Below are 19726 nucleotides of genomic sequence, written 5' to 3'. Positions count from 1 at the left end.
GCAGAGTAGAAGTGAGTCTGCACCCACTGGGCTCAAAGCCACCTGCCATGCTCTCTTTCTCCAACTGTCCCCTGAACTGACCCCTCCCCCTTCTCACCAACCTCCAGAGCTGTGAGCCAGTCTCCTCCTCCTTGCCTTTCTTGCAGAACTGGCCAGCCTTAAAGCAGGCCTATGGACAAACAGATGAAAAAGGAAGACAGTCAGGAAATGAGGGGTGGCAGTAGAGCCCTTGGTAGAGAAACCAACGCCAAGGATAAGAATCCCCATATTATTGATATCTGTCTTTCAACATTCGGGGTTTTGCTGGTGGAATATTCTCATTTTGTTTAGGCCCTGCTTCAAGGTTCTAGAGATAAGAACTCCTTCTCCTGACGTCATACTCTTCTCATTACTTCCTTCTCCAATTCTGAGGATTCACCACTAGGTGCGCCATATCCCCTTGCTCTGCGCAGCATAAAATGGGGGAAGGGCGCCGCATATTCTAGAAAACAGGTTGTGAAGTGGTACTTGTCAGTATGTCTCCCTCATCATCCCTACCTCCAAAGCTCACCCTTCAAGTCCCCAGTTTAGGACTGTGGGGGAGGCAGGCAGGAATGAAAGGTGGGGGAAGCGCCTGGAACACCATCAGAGAGGGGAAGATTAGGAGGTGCTCCTGGATGCCTGACCTGCTCTGGTCGCAGTCCCCGACCCCGATTCGGTTCTCCAGTGTTTGGCGCCCACCCCACATCCCCACACACCTCCAGAAATCCAGGCAATACTCGTGCTCCTCCTTTATCTCAAGCCTCTCCTTTACAGATGCTCACTGTGTCCTGTCAGAATACGCCAGACCTACCGCGCAGACAGAAGACTTTGACCTCAACCTGGAGCCTGTGGGAAGGGACAGCACCCAGGATACGCGGCCCCACAGGCCCCTTTCCCGAATCAGGGCCTGGAGCAGCGAACGCGGCTCACCTCCCGTAGGCTGGGCACAGAGCTGGGACGCCGGCCACGAGGGCCTCCCCAGGCGCCCCCACAATTGCCTCCCCGGGCGTCCCCCACAACGGCTCCCGTTTGGCCATTTCTCCCGAAGGAGCCTCCCCCACAGCCCTCTCTAGGTATAGAAACCGTCGAGGGCGGCGCGCGGGCGCCTGCAAAGCTGGCCGGGAAGCGGTCAGCGCGGTTCTCCTCCAGACGATCTGACAGCTCCTCTGGAGCCAGCCCCTCAGCCCTTGGCCCGGCCTGGCCCGCACCAGTCAGGGCCTCCCCATAGCAGGGATCTCGAGCACTGCGCACCTCTCTCCGGCGCCCGGCTCCGACCGGATCGTCTCCTCCTTGCCAGGCTGTCAGGGTCGGGGGCGGGGGCAGGTTGCCAGCCGATCCACCCTGGCGGACCACCCCCACACCACGGCCCCCCACCTCACGCACCCCAACTTGCCTTCAGAGGCCCAGAGCCCAGGTCGTCGGCCTCCCCCTCCTCTCTTCAGCTCTCCTCTGGCGGCTCCTCAGCTGGATTCCCACCGCTTTCCCAGCGATCCGAATGGCAAAAACGAGTCCCGCCCCCCACGCCTCTGCACCAAACTGGGCAGGGGCTGCGCAGGATGCGGCAAGAACCGCTCGCCGCAAGGGTGTCGGGAAGGGGGGCGGAAGGATACGGCGCGAAAGTGCTCGACGCCCCCTCACAGAACCACCTTAGTTCCAACCCAGAGGTGGGCGGGGCCACGACGAGCCCCAGCCTGGCCCTGCGGGTTGGCACCAGGGTGCCTCAGGAGGCCCCCGCGGACCCTAACGTGGCGACCACCACCACATTTCTGGCGCTGCTATAATATATGGCACGGGCGGGCGGCTGCGGGCCCGGGCAGGGGACAGGATCGCGAGGTCGGGAAGAGCTGCGCTGGAGGGAGCAGCGGATGGATACCAAACCGCTCCTTGGTGTGTCTGCATCCCCGCCCCAACCGCCCTCCTACAAGGACTGCTGGGTGTTTGCCCTCTCCCTCTCCCTAGTCTGCTCACCCTCCTTCCTGGATGCTAATGGGAGAGGGGGTGTCAGTACTGCAGTGTGGGAGGGGAGAGGCGATTTCAGGCCAGACAGACCCGGGGCTCTAGGGTGGTCGTTCTGTGCGTTTCTTTCTCAGCTTCATGGAGTCACGCAGGGGAGGAAGGTACACCTGCTCTTAAGTGAACTCCGGGGCAGGGGGCTCCCATCAAGGCCTCACCACTGCCTCTCTTCTAAAAGAAGGTAGACCTAGACCTCTGACCCTAGGAAACCAACCACTCGTCTGCACCAGACTCATTTCTTTCTGCCACACCGCTTTTTCTCATTTCAAATGGTGGCTCACGTTGGCATTGCACCGTCTCCACAGTTGCCCCCGAAAGAGGGCCTTTCCCTGTCAGGACCCGCAGGAGGTCATAACAGTCCTCTCTCTTTGATGGCACCAGGTAGGGATGGTCCTGGCTCCTCTTCGGTTCCCTGTCAAGTCTTCTCTTGCCATGATACTTGGCACTGTGGAAACGTGGCTGGTATTCGAACCAGCTTGGATCTCAGCCACCTTCCACAACTACCTATTGTTTAAGCAGTCATTCTCAGGAGAGGATCTCACTGTGCACCCCCCTCCCTGAGACAAAGCAACCTGGCTCCTTTTAAATCCTCTTCTTTCACCCCCACATCCGTCCTCTACTCTTGAGCCCCTCCTTTCCCTGCTTCCTGCATGGGACAGACAGAGCAATGTGGTTAAACACCAAGTCGATGTTGTTACTGCTGTCCATTTGAAAACTCATTTAGACGCTACCCTCATTGTGTTTGGCAGGTAATGGTCCCCTAAAGATGTCCACGTCCTGTTCTCCAGAACATGTACCATTTTCTATTACCTGACCGAGGATCATTAAGATTGCTATTCAGCTGAGTTTAATTTAAGATTATGCTGGATTGGCCAATGTAATTGAAAGGGTACTTTAGATGTGGAAGGCAGGGACTCCATGTTAGATTGAAGCAGCATGAGAAAGTCTACACTAGTCATTGTTGGCTTTGAAGATGGAAGGAAGCCAAGATCCAAGAAATACAGGCTGTCTCCAGAACCTGGAAAAGACAAAGAAACAGATTCTTCCCTAGAAATCCCAGAGCGATAGCTCCTCTGGCAACATCCTGATTTTAATGTGCTGAAGCCCTTTGCAGATTTCCAACCTCCAGGACTGTAAGACAATAATAAATTGGTATTATTTTAAGCCATTCCATGTATGGTAACTGGTTACAGGGTAGCAGCCCAAGACCTATCTAGTTTAACTTTTATATAACAAAGTTGTGCATTGTCTTTCAGTTGCCAGGGACCCTCAGATCATGTTAGGTGAGCATCCCCAGATGAACCAAGCATGCAATCAGAGGGAGAATGTTAGTGTTTGGAATTAGGAGCAGGGCTGAATTAAGAAATGGACACTGCATGGCAGGAACCAGTCAGATCATGCCTCTCAGCATCACCTCATTGTAAGATCAAAAGCCACCAGGATATACCCTTAATACCCTATGTTTATGAAAACCTTTAAGGCCGGGCACGGTGGCTCACGCCTGTAATCTCAGCACTTTGGGAGGCCGAGGTGGACGGATCACAAGATCAGGAGATTGAGATCACGGTGAAACCCCGTCTGTACTAAAAAATACAAAAAAATTAGCCGGGTGCAGTGGTGGACGCCTATAGTCCCAGCTACTCGGGAGGCTGAGGCAGAAGAATAGCGTGAACCTGGGAGGCGGAGCTTGCAGTGAGCCGAGATCGAGATCACGCCACTGCACTCCAGCCTGGGCGACAGAGGGAGGCTTCCTCTCACAAAAAAAAATAATAAAAAAAAAAAAAATTAAAAAAAAAAAAAAAAAAAAAGAAAGAAAGAAAGAAAGAAAGAAAGAAAACCTGACCCAGCCCCCATCTCAGGGAGACACTGTTTTGGGAAGTATCCCTAGTGTTCTCATTACTTTGTTACAAGTAATAAATCCCCTTACTAAATCCTTGCTGTGGTCATGGGGTTGATGTCAAATGACTGAACCTACCCACTGTGTTGGTTGGTAACAACAGCAGGAGTAGGAACAGAATACACTCACCATCCTGATGAATTCTATTCCCATTGCCTTTCTTTACCTGTGCTTCAGTCTCTGAGAAATACTTTAGAGCTCATCTCACCAATACAGCCACCAATCCCCTTCACTGTTTTATAAGTATGTACAAAATCACACTTGTGCAAGCTTCTGTGGTAATTCTGGAGGTGCTAGGATCTTTATTCCAAGATATTTACTGACAGATGAATGGTTCTACCAAAAGCTGACAAATTTTACTGTGTGAAACTTTAAAATGTGTGTTGGACAATTTGTTGTCAGTACTCTTAGAAAACATCGTCTTGTATTGGTTAGTATGTATTGAAGTGATAAAGGCCCTACTTTAAGCTTTTCATGTGTTAGCTTTGTATGGGTATGTATCAAATAGATTATTATTTTTAAAACCTTTGAGCAAATAAAAGATTGAAATAAGATATTCTGACTGCTAAGCACTATTTATTTCCTTCTATAATTGATTCCAGTTCAATAAATTCCAACAGTCATCTTTCTACTCCTCAGTGCCTACACTAGCACCTGTGTAACCCTGACTTACCTCTGAAATCTAAATGTCAGAGCCAAATAATCTATAAGCATTAAGTCCATGATACAGATGCAGCTGTGCTCACTCATCATACTCACTGTTTTCTTCCAAATCCCACCCACCACCCTCACGCATGCTCATGAACTTGCACACCAGCCTATTACTTGCCTGTTCTCCTCTTGTCTGTCTCAATCACCATGGTCACGGACTTGTTTTTGCCTATTTAGTTTTACTTGCCTCTATACCATCCTTTATGGGCCTCAAGCAAAGCTTCCTTCTGAGACTTCTCTTTTGGCCAAGGCTGAGCCAAACCCTGTGTTTTCTTATAATGTATCTCCTTCTATCCCAAAGTTTCAAAGGTTGTACACAGAAATTAAAGTCCCCTGTAGTCAGGAATAACTAGGCTGAGGTGGGTCTGGTGAACTATATGGTGAAATTGGCCCAACAGATGTCTATTTTCAGTGTAGCCTGAAAATGCTATGGGAAAGATCTCAGCCTGCCTCTACTACCTGAGACAGGGTACATTTGCAGAACTGGTGGGGAGGCCTGACCGAAGAATATTTTCAGGTCATATTTGGGATGGGGTCTACTTCAAGAGAATTAATCTTGAAGAAAAACCAAGTCAGGCACAAGGACCTAGCCCATGAACAATGCCTTGCCATTAGGGAAGTATAGCTATTCTAATAGCAACGCTGAAATTATTATAGAACTCCTATTTGTGCCTGTTCCAACAGAAACCCTCAACTGTATATCTATCATAGCAAAGGCAGGTTTATACATATCCAGGAAATAACTGTCTTTTAGTAAACTCTATAACGCTCCAGTGTGCAGATCCCATTAATAAAGCATAAACTAAAGAGAGGAAAATATCCTCCCAACATGGATTTAAACTTTTGACTACTACTCAGCTCTGATATCATGAAAAACCTGTGTATAGGCGGGGTTAGGAAAATTAGAACAGTTAGAGGACCTTAAGTGCCTGGCAATACAGCTTAGAATGGCAGCAACAACTGGAAGAATCACAGGAAAACCCCAAAAATTCAGGACATGGGAAATACCCCTTGAGGATTTTTAGAACTATAGGAGCTGGCAAGGAGAGCTAATTAGCTTTACAAGGAGAAGAAAACCTGAATTTCCACAATGCCAATAAATATTAGAAATTAATGGAATGTCAAGTTGCTTTCTATAATAGAAAAAATAATGAGAAATCTACACTACCTTTTGTTGTTGTTTCTCATTAACTAACCATCACTTCCTGCCTCATCATGATAAGGCCTCATCACAGCCTGCATCTAGCCAGCAAATGAGAAAAAGGAGAATAGAAGTAGTTCATTTCCTTCTTAAAATCCATGGTGAAGAAATGCTCACATCATTTCCACTCACATTCCATTGATGGGACTTGATATGGTTTGACTGTGTCCCCACCCAAATCTCCACTCGAATTGTACCTCCCAGAATTCCCACGTGTTGTGGGAGGGACCTAGTGGGAGGTAATTGAATCATGGGGGCTGGTCTCTCCCATGCTATTCTCATGATAGTGAATAAGTCTCACAAAATCTGATGGGTTTATCAGGGGTTTCTATTTGTGCTTCTTCCTTATTTTTATATTGTCACTGCCATGTTAGAAGTGCCTTTTACCTCCTGCCATGATTCTGAGGCCTCCCCAGTCATGTGGAACTGTAAGTCCAATTAAACCTCTTTTTCTTCCCAGTCTCGGATATGCATTTATCAGCAGCGCGAAAACAAACTAATACAGTAAATTGGTACCAGTAGAGTGGGGTGTTGCTCAAAAGACACCCCAAAATGTGAAACTGACTTTGAAACTGGGTAACAGGCAGAGGTTGGAACAGGGCTCAGAAGAAGACAGGAAAATGTGGGAAAGTTTGGAACTTCCTAGAGACTTGTTGAATGGCTTTGCCCAAAACGTTGATAGCGATATGGACAATAAAATTCAGGCAGAGATGGTCTCAGATGGAGATGAAGGACTTGTTGGGAACTGGAGCAAAGGTGACTCTTGTTATGTTTTGGCAAAGAGACTGGCAGCATTTTGCCCCTGCCATAGAGATCTGTGGAACTTTGAACTTCAGAGAGATAATTTAAGGTATCTGGTGGATTAAATTTCTAAGCAGCAAAGCATTCAAGAGGTAACTTGGGTGCTGTTAAAGGCATTCAGTTTTATAAGAGAAACAGAGCATAAAAGTTTGGAAAGTTTGCAGCCTGACTATGTAATAAGAAATAAAAACCCATTTTCTGGGGAGAAATTCAAGCCGGCTGCAGAAATCTGCATAAGTAGCAAGGAGCCTAATGTTAATCCCCAAGACCAAGGGGAAAATGTCTCCAGGCCATGTCAGAGAACTTCCCGGCAGTCCCTCCAATCACAGGCCCAGAGGCCCAGGAGGAAAAAACTGTTCTTGTGGGCTGGGCACAGGGTTCCCATGCTGTATACAGCCTGGGCACTTGGTGCCCTGTGTCCCAGCTGCTCCAGCTGTGGTCAAAAGGGGCCAACATACAGCTTGGGTTGTGGCTTCAGAGGGTGGAAGCCCCAAGCCTTGGCAGTTTCCACGTGGTGTTGAGCATGCAGGTGTACAGAAGTCAAGAACTGAGGTTTGGGAATCTCTGCCTAGATTTCAGAATGTAAGAAATGCCTGGATGCCCAGGTAAAAGTTTGCTACAGGGGTGGGGCCCTCATTGAGAACCTCTGCTAGGGCAGTGCAGAAGGGAAATGTGGGGTCAGAACACTCACACAGAGTCCCTACTTAGGCACCACCTAGTGGAGCTGTGAGAAGACGCCACCATCCTCCAGACCCCAGAATGGTAGATCCACTGACAGCTTGCACCGTGTACATGGAAAAGCCACAAACAATGCCAACCCATGAAAGCAGCTAGGAGGGAGGCTGTACCCTGCAAAGCCACAGGGCAGAGCTGCCCAAGACTGTGGGAACCCACTTCTTGCATCAGCATGACCTGGATGTGAGACCTAGAGTTGAAGGAGATCATTTTGAAGCTTTAAAATTTGACTGCCCCACTGGATTTCGGACTTGCATGGGCCCTGTAACCCCTTCTTTTTGGCCAATTTCTCCCATTTGGAATGGTTGTACTTACCCCACTACCTGCACCCCCATTGTATCCAGGAAGAAACTAGACTGGTTTTGATTTTACAAGCTCATAGGCAGAAAGGACTCGCCTTGTCTCACGAGACTTTGGACTGTGGACTTTTGGGCTGATGCTGAAATGAGTTAAGACTTTGGGGGATTGTTGGGAAGCCATAATTGGTTTTAAAATGTGAGGACATGAGATTTGGAGGGGCCAGGGGCAGAATGATATGTTTTGGCCTTGTCCCCACCAAAATCTCAACTCAAATTGTATCTCCCAGAATTCCCATGTGTTGTGGTTAGGACCCAGGAGGAGGTAATTGAATCAGGGGGGTGGTCTCTCCTGTGCTAGTCTTGTGATAGTGAATAAGACTCATGAAATCTTACGGGCTTATCAGGGGTTTCTGATGATTTTGTTTCTTCCTCATTTTTCTCTTGCTGCCGCCATGTAAGAAGTGCCTTTTACCTCCTGCCATAATTCTGAGGCCTCCCGAGCCATGTGGAACTGTAAGTCCAATTAAACCTCTTTTTGTTCCCAGTTTTGGATACATCTTTATCAGCAGCGTGAAAACAAACTAATAAGGGACTCAATCACCATTTATTAAAAATCTTGTCCTTTTTCTACATGTGGTGATGGTAATGAGAGAACTGGATATCCACAGATAAAAGAATAAAGTTGTCTCAGCAAACTAAAAATAGAGGAGAACTTCCTCAACTTGATACAGGACATTTACCAAAAACCTACAGCTAATATCATACTTAATGGTGAGAAACTTGGTTTATCAGTAAGATCAGGAATGAGGCAGGTATTTTCCCTTTCACCACTGCTTTTCTACGTCATAATGGAAATTCTAGCTAATGCAGTAAAGACAAGAAAAAGAAATTAAAGTTATACTGACTGGAAGAAAGAAAACTGTTTTCATGTGCAGATGAAATGATTGTGTATGTACGAAATATGAAAGAAGTGACAACAACAAAAAAACTTCTGGAACTGATAAGTAATTATGGCAAGGTTGCAGGATACAAGATTAATATATTTTTAAAATGACTTTCCTAAATACAAGCAATGAAAAAGTAGAATTTGTAATTTAAAAATGATAACATTTACATTAGCACCTAAAAATGAAACACTTAGGTATAAATCTAGCAGAATATGCACAATATCTATAGGAGTGAAACTATGAAACACTGATGAAGGAAATAAAATAACTAAATAAATGCAGAGATATTCCATGTACATGGATAGGAGAATTCAATATTGTCAAGATATTAATTCTTCCAAATTTGATCTAGAAATTCAGTGCAATCCCAACCAAAATTGCAGCAAGTTATTTTGTAGCTACCGACAAACTGATTCTAAAGTTTATATGGAGAGGCAAAAGGCCCATAATAGCTGACACACTCTTGGAGAAGAACAAAGTTGGACCAACACTACTCAACTTTAAAAATTACTATAAAGCTATAGTAATCAAAACAGTGTGTTATCAACAAAAGGACAGGCAAATAAATGCAACAGAACAGAGAGCCCAGAAATAGACCCATGTAAATATGGCCAACTGATCTTTAACAAAGGAGCAAAGGCAATACAATAGAGAAAAGAGAGTCTTTTCAATAAATTATGCTGAAACAACTGAACACCCACATGCAAAAAAAAATCTAGACACAGACTACACATTTCACAAAAATTAACTCAAAATGGATAACAGAACTAAAAGTAAAATGCAAAATACAGCTCCTAGATGGTTACATTTTCTAAAAGTCTAGATTACCTTGTATATGGTGATAATTCTCTAAATATAATACCAAAGGTATGATTCATGAAATAAGGTATTGGTTAGCGGGACTTCATTAAAAGTAAAAACTTCTACTCTGAGAAAGACACTGTTAAGGTAATGAGAAGATAAGCCACAAACCAGGACAAAATATTTGCAAAAGACATATGTGATAAACAACTGTTATCTATAATATACGAAGAACTCCTAAAACCAAACAATAAGAAAACTAACAACAAGATTAAAAAATGGGCTAATGACCTTAACAGACACCTCACCTAAGAAGATATACAGATGGCAAATAAACATATGAAAAGATGCTCCACATTATACGTCATCGGGAAAATGCAAATTAAAACAACTGTGAGATACCATTATACACTTAATACAATAGTCAACACGTAGGACACCGACACCACTAAGTGCTGGAAAGGAGGTAGAGCAACAGAAACTTATTTAGTGCTGGTAGGAATGCAACATGATATAGCCACTTCAGAAGATGGTCATGGTTTCTTAGAAAACTAAATATATTCTTAGCAAATAATACAGAAATGGAACTCCTTGGTATTCACGCAAGTGAGCTGAAAATGTATGTCCACACAAAAACTTGCACATGGATGTTTCTAGCGGCTTTATTTATAATTGCCAATAATTGGAAGTAACCAAGATGTCCTCTACTAGATTAATAGATAAACTGCGGTATATCCAGACAATTGAATATCATCCACCACTAAAAATAAATGAGCTATCACGCCATGAAAAGATCTGGATGAAACTTAAATTCATACTACTAAGTAAAAAAAAAACCTTTGTAAGAAGGCTACATACTGTTCATCTTGCAGTTCCAGTGGATACAATATTTTTCTTCCTATCTATTTTGGGGACTTGGTTAGTCTATTCAGGTATCATACCATGGAAGGGAGAAGATTTTACTGCATATAACTTACATGATTATGTAATATGATGAATATTTGGCTGAAATAAAAAATATGAAGCTAGACTCCTTTTCATACTGTATGTAATATTTAATTCCAAATAGATTAAAGACAAAATATAAGAGCTAAAATTATCACACTCTTAGAATAGTGATATGGTTTGGCTGTGTCCCCACCCAAAATCTCATCGTGAATTGTAAGCTGTGTAATCCCCATAATCCTCATGTGTCAAGGGCAGGACCAGGTGGTGGTAATTAGATCACGAGGGCAGCTTCCCCCATGCTGTTCTCGTGATAATGAGTGAGCCTCACAAGATCTGGTGGTTTTATAAGTGTCTGGCATTTACCCTGCTTGCACTAACTCCGTACTGCCACCCTGTGAAGAAGATGCCTGCTTCTCCTTTGCCTTCTGCCATGATTGTAAGTTTCCTGAGGCCTCCTCAGCAGCGGGAAACTGTAAGTCAATTAAACCTCTTTCCTTTATAAATTAACCAGTCTTGGGTGTTTCTTCATAGCAGTGTCAGAGCGGACTAATTCAAATACACAGGGGTAAACCTTCATGACCTTAGATTTGGCAATGGTTTCTTGGATATAATATCAAAAGCAAGATTAAGAAAAGAAAGAAAAAAAACAGATTAAATGGACTTCATCAAAAAATTTCACCCATGGCTAAAACACCAAAATCAACAGCAACAAAAGCCAAAATTGACAAATGGGATCTAATTAAACCAAAGAGCTTCTGCACAGCAAAAGAAACTACCATCAGAGTGAACAGGCAGCCTACAGAATGGGAGAAAATTTTTGCAATCTATCCATCTGAAAAAGGGCTAATATCCAGAACCTACAAAGAACTTAAACAAACTTACAAGAAAAAAAACAACCCCATCAAAAAGTGGGCGAAGGATATGAACAGACACTTCTCAAAAGAAGACATTTATGTGGCCAACAAACATAAGAAAGCATGAAAAAAAAGCTCATCATCACTGGTCATTAGAGATATGCAAATCAAAACCACAATGAGATACCATCTCACGCCAGTTACAATGGCAATCATTAAAAAGTCAGGAAACAACAGATGCTGGAAAGGATGTGGAGAAATAGGAACGCTTTTACACTGCTGGTGGGAGTGTAAATTAGTTCAACCATTGTGGAAGATAGTGTGGCGATTCCTCAAGGATCTAGAACTAGAAATACCATTTGACCCAGCAATCCCATTACTGAGTATATACCCAAAGGATTATAAATAATTCTACTATAAAGACACATGCACACGTATGTTTATTGTGGCACCATTCACAATAGCAAAGACTTGTAACCAACCCAAATGCCCATCAATGATTGACTGGATAAAGAAAATTTGGCACATACACACCATGGAATACTATGCAGCCATAAAAAAGGATGAGTTCATGTCCTTTCCAGGGACATGGATGAAGCTGGAAACCATCATTCTCAGCAAACTAACACAGGAACAGAAAACCAAACACTGCATGTTCTCACTCAAGTGGGAGTTGAACAATGGGAACACATGGACACAGGGAGGGGAACGTCACACACTGGGGCCTGTCAGGGGGTGCGGGGCTAGGGGAGGGATAGCATTAGGAGAAATGCCTAATGTAGATGACAGGTTGATGGGTGCAGCAAACCACCATGGCACGTGTATACCTATGTAACAAACCTGAATGCTCTGCACATGTATCCCAGAACTTAAAGTATAATAATAATAAAAATAAGAAAATGGAAATTGATTTTAAAAAACATTTACAATGTGCATCAAAAGACAACAGTAAGAAAATTAACAGAATGGGAGAAAACATTTGCAAATAATTTATCTGATGAGGGTTTAATATTCAGAAAATATAAAGAACTCCTACAACTCAACAGCAAAAAGAGACAACCCAACCTAAAATGGGCAAAAACTTGAATAAATATTTTCCCAAAATGACATAAAAATGGTCAATATGCACGTGAAAGGATTCTCAACATCATTAATCATTAGGGAAATGCAAATCAAAACCAAACTGAAACACTGCTTTACACCTCCTATGATTAGTATAATTTTAAAAAACAGAAAAACAAGCATTGGTGAGAATATAGAGAAACTGGAACTCTACTGGAAATGTATAACTGTGCAGTCATTGTGGAAAAGGTTTGGCAGTTCCTCAAAAAGCTAAATTGAATTACCATATGATCTTGCCATTCTTCACCTAGATAATATATCCAAGAAAAAAGAAAAGAGGTATTTAAACAAAAACTTGTACTCAAGTGTTCATAATATTAATAGCCCTATTCACAAAAGACAAATGACTTAAATCTATCCAAATATCCATCAAGTGATGAACAGACACACAAAATGTGATACATACACATAATAACATTTTCAGCCAGAAAAAGAATGAAGTTCAGATACATGCTACAACATGAATGAACCTTGAAAACATTATGCAAAGTAAAAGAAACCAGACACAAAAAGACAACTATTGTATTATTTCACTCATTTGATATAGCTAGAATAGGCAAATTAATAGAGATAGAAAGTAGAAGTTACCAAGTGCTCTGAGGAGAGGAAAATACTTAATTATTAAAAAGTTTCTATTTAGAATGATGTATTCATTTCCTTGGGCTGCTGTAACATAAACTGAATGGCTTAAACAACAGACATTTATTTTTGCACAGTTCCATAGGGTAGAAGTCTGAGATCAAGGTGTCTGCAGGCCCACGCTCCCTCTGAAGGCACATGAGAAGGATTTGTGTCAGGCCTTTCTCCTAGCTTCTGGTGGTTTGTTTGCAATCTTTAGTGTTCTTTGACTTCTTTGTATCACTCTGATCTTTTTCTTCATCTTCACTTGGCACTCTCCCTGTGTGCTTGCCTCTGTGTCCAAATTTCCCCTTTTTATAAGGCCACTAACCATATTGGATTAGGATTCCAGCCTAATTATCTCATGTTAATTTGAATACTTTTATAAAGATCCTATATCCAAATAAGGTCACATTAATATTAAGGGATAGGATTCCAACATATCTTTTGTAGGGGCACAACTCAAACTATAAGAGGTGATAAAAAGTTTTAGAAGAAGATAGTGGTGACAGATGTACAACAGTGTGAATGTAATTAATGACACTCAATTGTCCACTTAAAATGGTTAAAATGGCAAATTTTGTGTTATATTTTACCCTAATTAACAAAAGATACCACACATTCTCCTCTCTCCTCAAACAATAATCACCTCCTACATATTACTCGCTTTGAGTTGATGACTTTGGTACTTATTTCATTGAAAAAAATAGCAATTAGAAGGTAACTTTTATAAACTCCTATCACTATATCTATTATACCACTTGCATCTATGCACATAAATTCTGCCTTTTCTGCTATTCTATGAATGAATTGCCCAGGCTCTTATCTAAAGCCAGCTTCTCTATTTGCTTACCAGATGATATCCCATCTCCTCTATTCAAGGTCATTGTTCCAGCAATTTTCTTCTCTCTTCTGTCATAAAAATTTCCCTCTCAATTTCTGTTGTCCAGTTCTACATGAAGCTTGGAAGTCACCACTCTATCCTAACAAGTAAAAAGTTGAACAAACTGAAAAATCAACCATTATTCCTAGATCTGTAAGAGAAGTGAGAACACAAGGCAAACCTCTGTCCCAAAAATTGGAAGAGAAAGTCATAGATGGAGAGAATCACAACATACTTTAACAGAAACCTCTTTGGGAACCAGTGCTAGGGTAGGAAAATCTGAACTGTAATTCACAAATTGCTGAAGGCTAGGTGTGTACAAATCTGAGAGTTAAAAATTCCAGGAAGATCCACCAATGGGGGATCCCATGCTTTTGTGACTTCAAGACTAACTGCAAAGCTATAGTAATCAAAGACAGTATGGTACCAGTGAAAGGAAGGACAACAGATAGAGAGCAATGCAACAGAACAGAGAGCCCAGAAATAGATCCATATAAATATAGTCAACTGATCTTTGACAAAGGAGCAAAGGCAATACAATGGAGAAAGGACATCTTTCTGATAAATTATGCTGGAACAACTGGACATACACATGCAAAAAAATTAATCTAGATACATACCTTATACCTTTCAAAAATTAACTAAAAACAGATCACAGTCTTAAATATAAAGTATATCTCCTAGAAAATCACATAAGAAAATATCTGGATGACCCTGGTTTGGTGATGACATAGACACACTACTAAAGGCAATGATCCATGAAAAAAGATGCGTGTATGAAGGGTGAAGAAGAGAGGTTATTTAATGGGTACAAACATACAGTTAGATAGAAGGAATAAGTTCTAATGTTCAATAGCATAATAGGGTGACTATAGTTAACAACTATATATTATATATGTCAAAAAAGCTAGAAAAGAGAACTTGAAATGTTTCCAATGCATAGAAATGACAAATACTAGAGGCGATGGATACCCTAAATACCTTGACTTGATAATTACACATTCTATGCATGTAACAAAACATTACATGTACCCCATAATATGTAAAAATACTATGTATTACTAAAAAACATAAAAAGCAAGGTTTTTTTTTTAAATAAAGAATTAATAAGCTGTACTTCATTACAATTAAACATTTCTGGTCTGCAAAACATGCTGTCAAGAGGCTGAGGCCACAGACTGGAGAAAATGCTTACAAAAGACATATCTGGTTAAAGTATTGTTAACCAAAATATACAAATAACTCTTAAAATCAACAATAAGAAAACAAACACCACAATTTAAAAACAGGCCAGCTATCTTAACAGACATACCTTAACAGATATATCCTCACCTAAGAAGATAAACAGATGGCATATGAACATATGAAAAGACATTCCACATCATATATCATTAGGTAAATGCTAATTATAAAAACAATGAGATACCAATACACAACTATTAGGATGGCCAAAATCCAAACACTTACGGTGCCAAATACTGGTGAGGATATGAGGCAACAGGAAGTGTCATTCATTGCTGGTGGAATACAAAATTGTAGAGCTAATTTGGAGGGCAATTTAGCAGTTTCTTACAAAATTAAATGTACTTAGCATACAATTCAGTAATTGCTCTCCTTGGTATTTACCCAGATAAATTGAAAACACATCCACACCAAAACCTGCACGTTGATGTGTCTAGCAGCTTTATTCATAATTGTCAAACATGGAGACATCAAAGATGTCCTTCAGTAGGTGAATGGATAAATATACTGCGGTACATCCAGACAATGGAATATTATGCAGCACTCAAAAGAAATGAGCAACCAAGCCATGAAAACACATGGAAGAAATTTTGATGCATATTAGTAAGTGAAATAAACCAGTCTAAAAAGGCTACATACTGTTTTATTCCAACTATATGATGTAAAAGCAAAACTATGGAAAGAGTAAAAGGATCAGTGGTTGCCAAGATTAGTGGGGAGGGAGGAATGAATAGGCTGAGCACAGAGGATTTTTGGGCTAGTGAAAATACTCTGTATTATAATATAATGATAGATACATGACATTATATATTTTTCCAAATCCATAGAACATACAACACCAAGAGCGAACCCTAATGTGAACAGTGGAGTTTGGGTGATAATGATGTGTCAATGTAGGTTCATCAATTTTAGCACATGGAACCACTGCTGTGGGGAATGTTGGCAATGGGTGAGACTATGCATGGTTGGGGGCAGGAAATACATGGGATAGCTTTGTTCCTTCCTCCCATTTTTTTTGTGAACCTTAAACTGCTCTTTAAAAACAGTCTACACAAATTTTCCTCTCTCCTGGAATATTCTCATCAGCATGAAAATATGCTGTACTATTCCCTATCTTGAAAAACAAAATTCTCCCTGTACCTATATCGTTCCAGAGCTAATGCCCCAATTCTCTGATATGTTTTGCTGTAGAACCCCTCAAAATAGTTGTCAATTGTTACCAGACACTGTCTCCTCTTTTTCCCTTCAAACCACTGCAGTCTTTTATCCTACAATCCAATGAAGTTGGATTCATTGGATTCATTTTATCCTACAATCCAGTGAAGTTGAATGCTCCACTGAAACTGCTTTCCTCAAGACTTCCAATGATCTCCATGTTGCCAAATCCAATACTCAATTCTCAATCCTCTTGTGGACCTATCATGGTAGTGAGCATATAATTTATCATCCAAATCAGGGCACTTCTAAGAGTAAAAAAGAGTCTTATTAACAATTATTCCTGTAAAACAGGCATAAACCAGGACTGTCCTGGGAAACTAAAGGACATTTGGTCATTTGCCTACCAGTAGTGTTAGACAGGGTTGATCACTCCCTCCTCTGTGAAACATCTTCTTGACTTGGCTTCCAACATACTATATGTTCCTGGTTTTTCTCCTACCTTACTGGCTACTCCTTGACTGCACCTTATTAACTTTTGTTTTTGATGATTTATTATAATCTCCTGTATCTCAACTTTGAAATGCTGCAAAGCCTAATCTTTTTTTAACTTTTAGGTTCGGCGGCACATGTGAAGATTTGTTATGTTACATAGGTAAACTCATGTCAGGGGAGTTTGTTGTATAGATTATTTCATCACCCAGGTATTAAGCCCAGTACCTATTAATTACTTTTCCTGATCCTCTCTTTCCTCCCACCCTCAATTCTCAAGTAGACCCCAGTGTCTGTTGTTTCCTTCTTTATGTTCATAAGTTCTTATCATTTAGCTCCCATTTATAAGTGAGAACATGCAGTATTTGGTTTTCTGTCCTTGTATGAGTATGCTAAGGATGATAGCCTCCAGTTCCATCCATGTTCCTACAAAAGACATGATCTAATTCTTTTAGTGGCCGCATAGTTTTCCATTGTGTATATGTACCACATTTTCTTTATCCGGTCTCTCATTGATGGGCATTTAGGTTGATTCCATGTCTCTGCCACTGTGAATAGTGCTGCAATGAACATTCGCGTCCATGTGACTTCAGAGTAGAATGATTTATACTCCTCTGGGTATATACCCAGTGATGGGATTGCTGGGTCAAATGGTAGTTCTGCTTTTTTTTGAGGAATTGCCACACTGCTTTCCACAATGGTTCCACAAACAGTGTATAAATGTTCCTTTTCTTCCACAATCTTGCCAGCATGTTATTTTTTGACTTTTTAATAAGAGCCATTCTGACTGGCGTGAGATGGTATCTCATTGTGGTTTTGATTTGCATTTCTCTAATAATCAGTGATACCAATCCTTTTTTCATATGCTTGTTGGTCGCATGTATGTCTTCTTTTAAAAACTGTCTGTTCAAGTCTTTTGCCCAATTTTGAATAGGGTTGTTTTCCTCTTGTAAATTTGTTTAAGTTCCTCACAGATACTAGATATTAGACCTTTGTCAGATGAATACTTTGCAAATATTTTCTCCCATTCTATAGTTTGTCTGTTTACTCCATTGACAGTTACTTTCTCTGTGCAGAAGCTCTTAAGTTTAATTAAATTCCACTTGTCAATTTTTGCTTTTGCAGCAATTGCTTTTGACCTCTTCATCATGAAATCTTTGCCTGTTCCTATGTCCAGATTGGTATTACCTAGGTTGTCTTCCAGGGTTTTTATAGTTTTGGGTTTTACATTTAAGTCTTCTATCCATCTTGAGTTGATTTTTGTATATGATGTAAGTAAGGGGTCCAGCTTAAATTTTCTGCATATGGCTAGCCAGTTATCCCACCACCACTTATTGACTAGGGAGTCTTTTCCCCATTGCTTGTTTTTGTCAGGTTTGTCGAAAATCAGATGGCCGTAGGTGTACAGTCTTATTTCTGGGCTCTCTACTTTGTTCCACTGCTCTATGTGTCTGTTCTTGTACCAGTACCGTGCTGTTTTGGTTACTGTAGCCTGTATAGTTTGAAGTCAGGTAGTGTGATGCCTCCAGCTTTATTCGTCTTGCTTAGGATTGCCTTTGCTATTCGGACTCTTCTTTGGTTTCATATGAATTTTAAAATAGTTCTTTTCTAGTTCTGCAAAACATGCCATTGGTAGTTTCATAGGAATAACGCTGAATCTGTAAATTGCCTTGGGCAAAATAGCCATTTTAATGATACTGACTCTTCCTATCCATGAGCATGGAATGTTTTTCCATTTGTTTGTGTCATCTCTGATTTCTTTGAGCAGTGTTCTCATTGTAGAGATCTTTCGCTTCTCTGGTTAGCTATATTCTTACATATTTTGTTCTTTTTGTGGCAATTCTAAATGAGATTGCCTTCCTGATTTGGCTCTCGGTTTGGCTGTTGTTGTTGTATAGGAATGCTAGTGATTTTTGTACATTGATTTTGTATCCTGAAATTTGCTGAAGTTGTTTATTAGCTAAAGGAAATTTGGGGCCAAGACTATGGGGTTTTCTAGATATAGAATCATGTCGTCTGCAAAAAGAGATAGTTTGACTTTCTCTCTTCCTATTTTGGATGCCCTTTATTTCTGTCTCTTGCCTGATCGCTCTGGATAGGACTTCTAATACTATGTTGAATTGGAGTGGTGAGAGAGGGCATCCTTGCCAAAGCTCAATCTTTGGACTTCCTCTCTTACTACTCACACTATCTACATCTTTTAGTCATCTCATCCAGCCTCTTGGCTTTACATACCACCTATACCTTCACGTTTCTCAAATTTCTACCTCCAGTCTGGACCTATCTCCAAATTCCCAAACTTATATCTCCAACTGCTTACTTTCCATCTCTACATGGATGTCTAAAAGGCATCTGAAATGCAGTAAGTGATATCTTTATTCACTGAGCTGCTCAGCATCAGAATCAATTCCTCTTTTTCTCTTACTCTATATTTGATTCATCTACAACATCCACTGAATCTACCCACTAAATATATTTCAAAGATGGACACTTACTACCATTTCCACAGCTGAGATCTTATTCCAAATCATTATCATCTGTTACCTGGACCACTGCAATTGTTTTATAGGTACTAGTTATCCTTCTTGCCTCAATTCTTGTTTCTCTGGAGTCCATTTTCTACACAGTAGGCAGGATTACTATTTAAAAATATAAGTCATAGCCAGGCATGGTGGCTCACACCTGTAATCCTAGCACTTTGAGAAGCTGAGGCAGGTGGATCACTTGAAGCTAGCAGTTTGAGATCAACCTGGGAGACACAGTGAGACCTCGTCTCTATTAAAAACACAAACATTAGCTGTGTGTGGTAGTGCATGCCTGTAGTCCCAGTTACTTGGGAGGCTGAGGCACGAGTATTGCCTGAACCTGGGAGGCAGAGGTTGCACTTAGCCGTGACCATGCCACTGTGCTCTAGCCTGGGTGACAGAGCAAGACTGTCTCTCTCTATCTCTATCTCTATCTATATCTATATCTATCTATCTATATA

Source organism: Macaca thibetana, chromosome X, assembly GCF_024542745.1.
Source record: "Macaca thibetana thibetana isolate TM-01 chromosome X, ASM2454274v1, whole genome shotgun sequence".
Classification (NCBI taxonomy): domain Eukaryota; kingdom Metazoa; phylum Chordata; class Mammalia; order Primates; family Cercopithecidae; genus Macaca; species Macaca thibetana.
Note: the sequence above shows the minus strand (reverse complement) of the source record.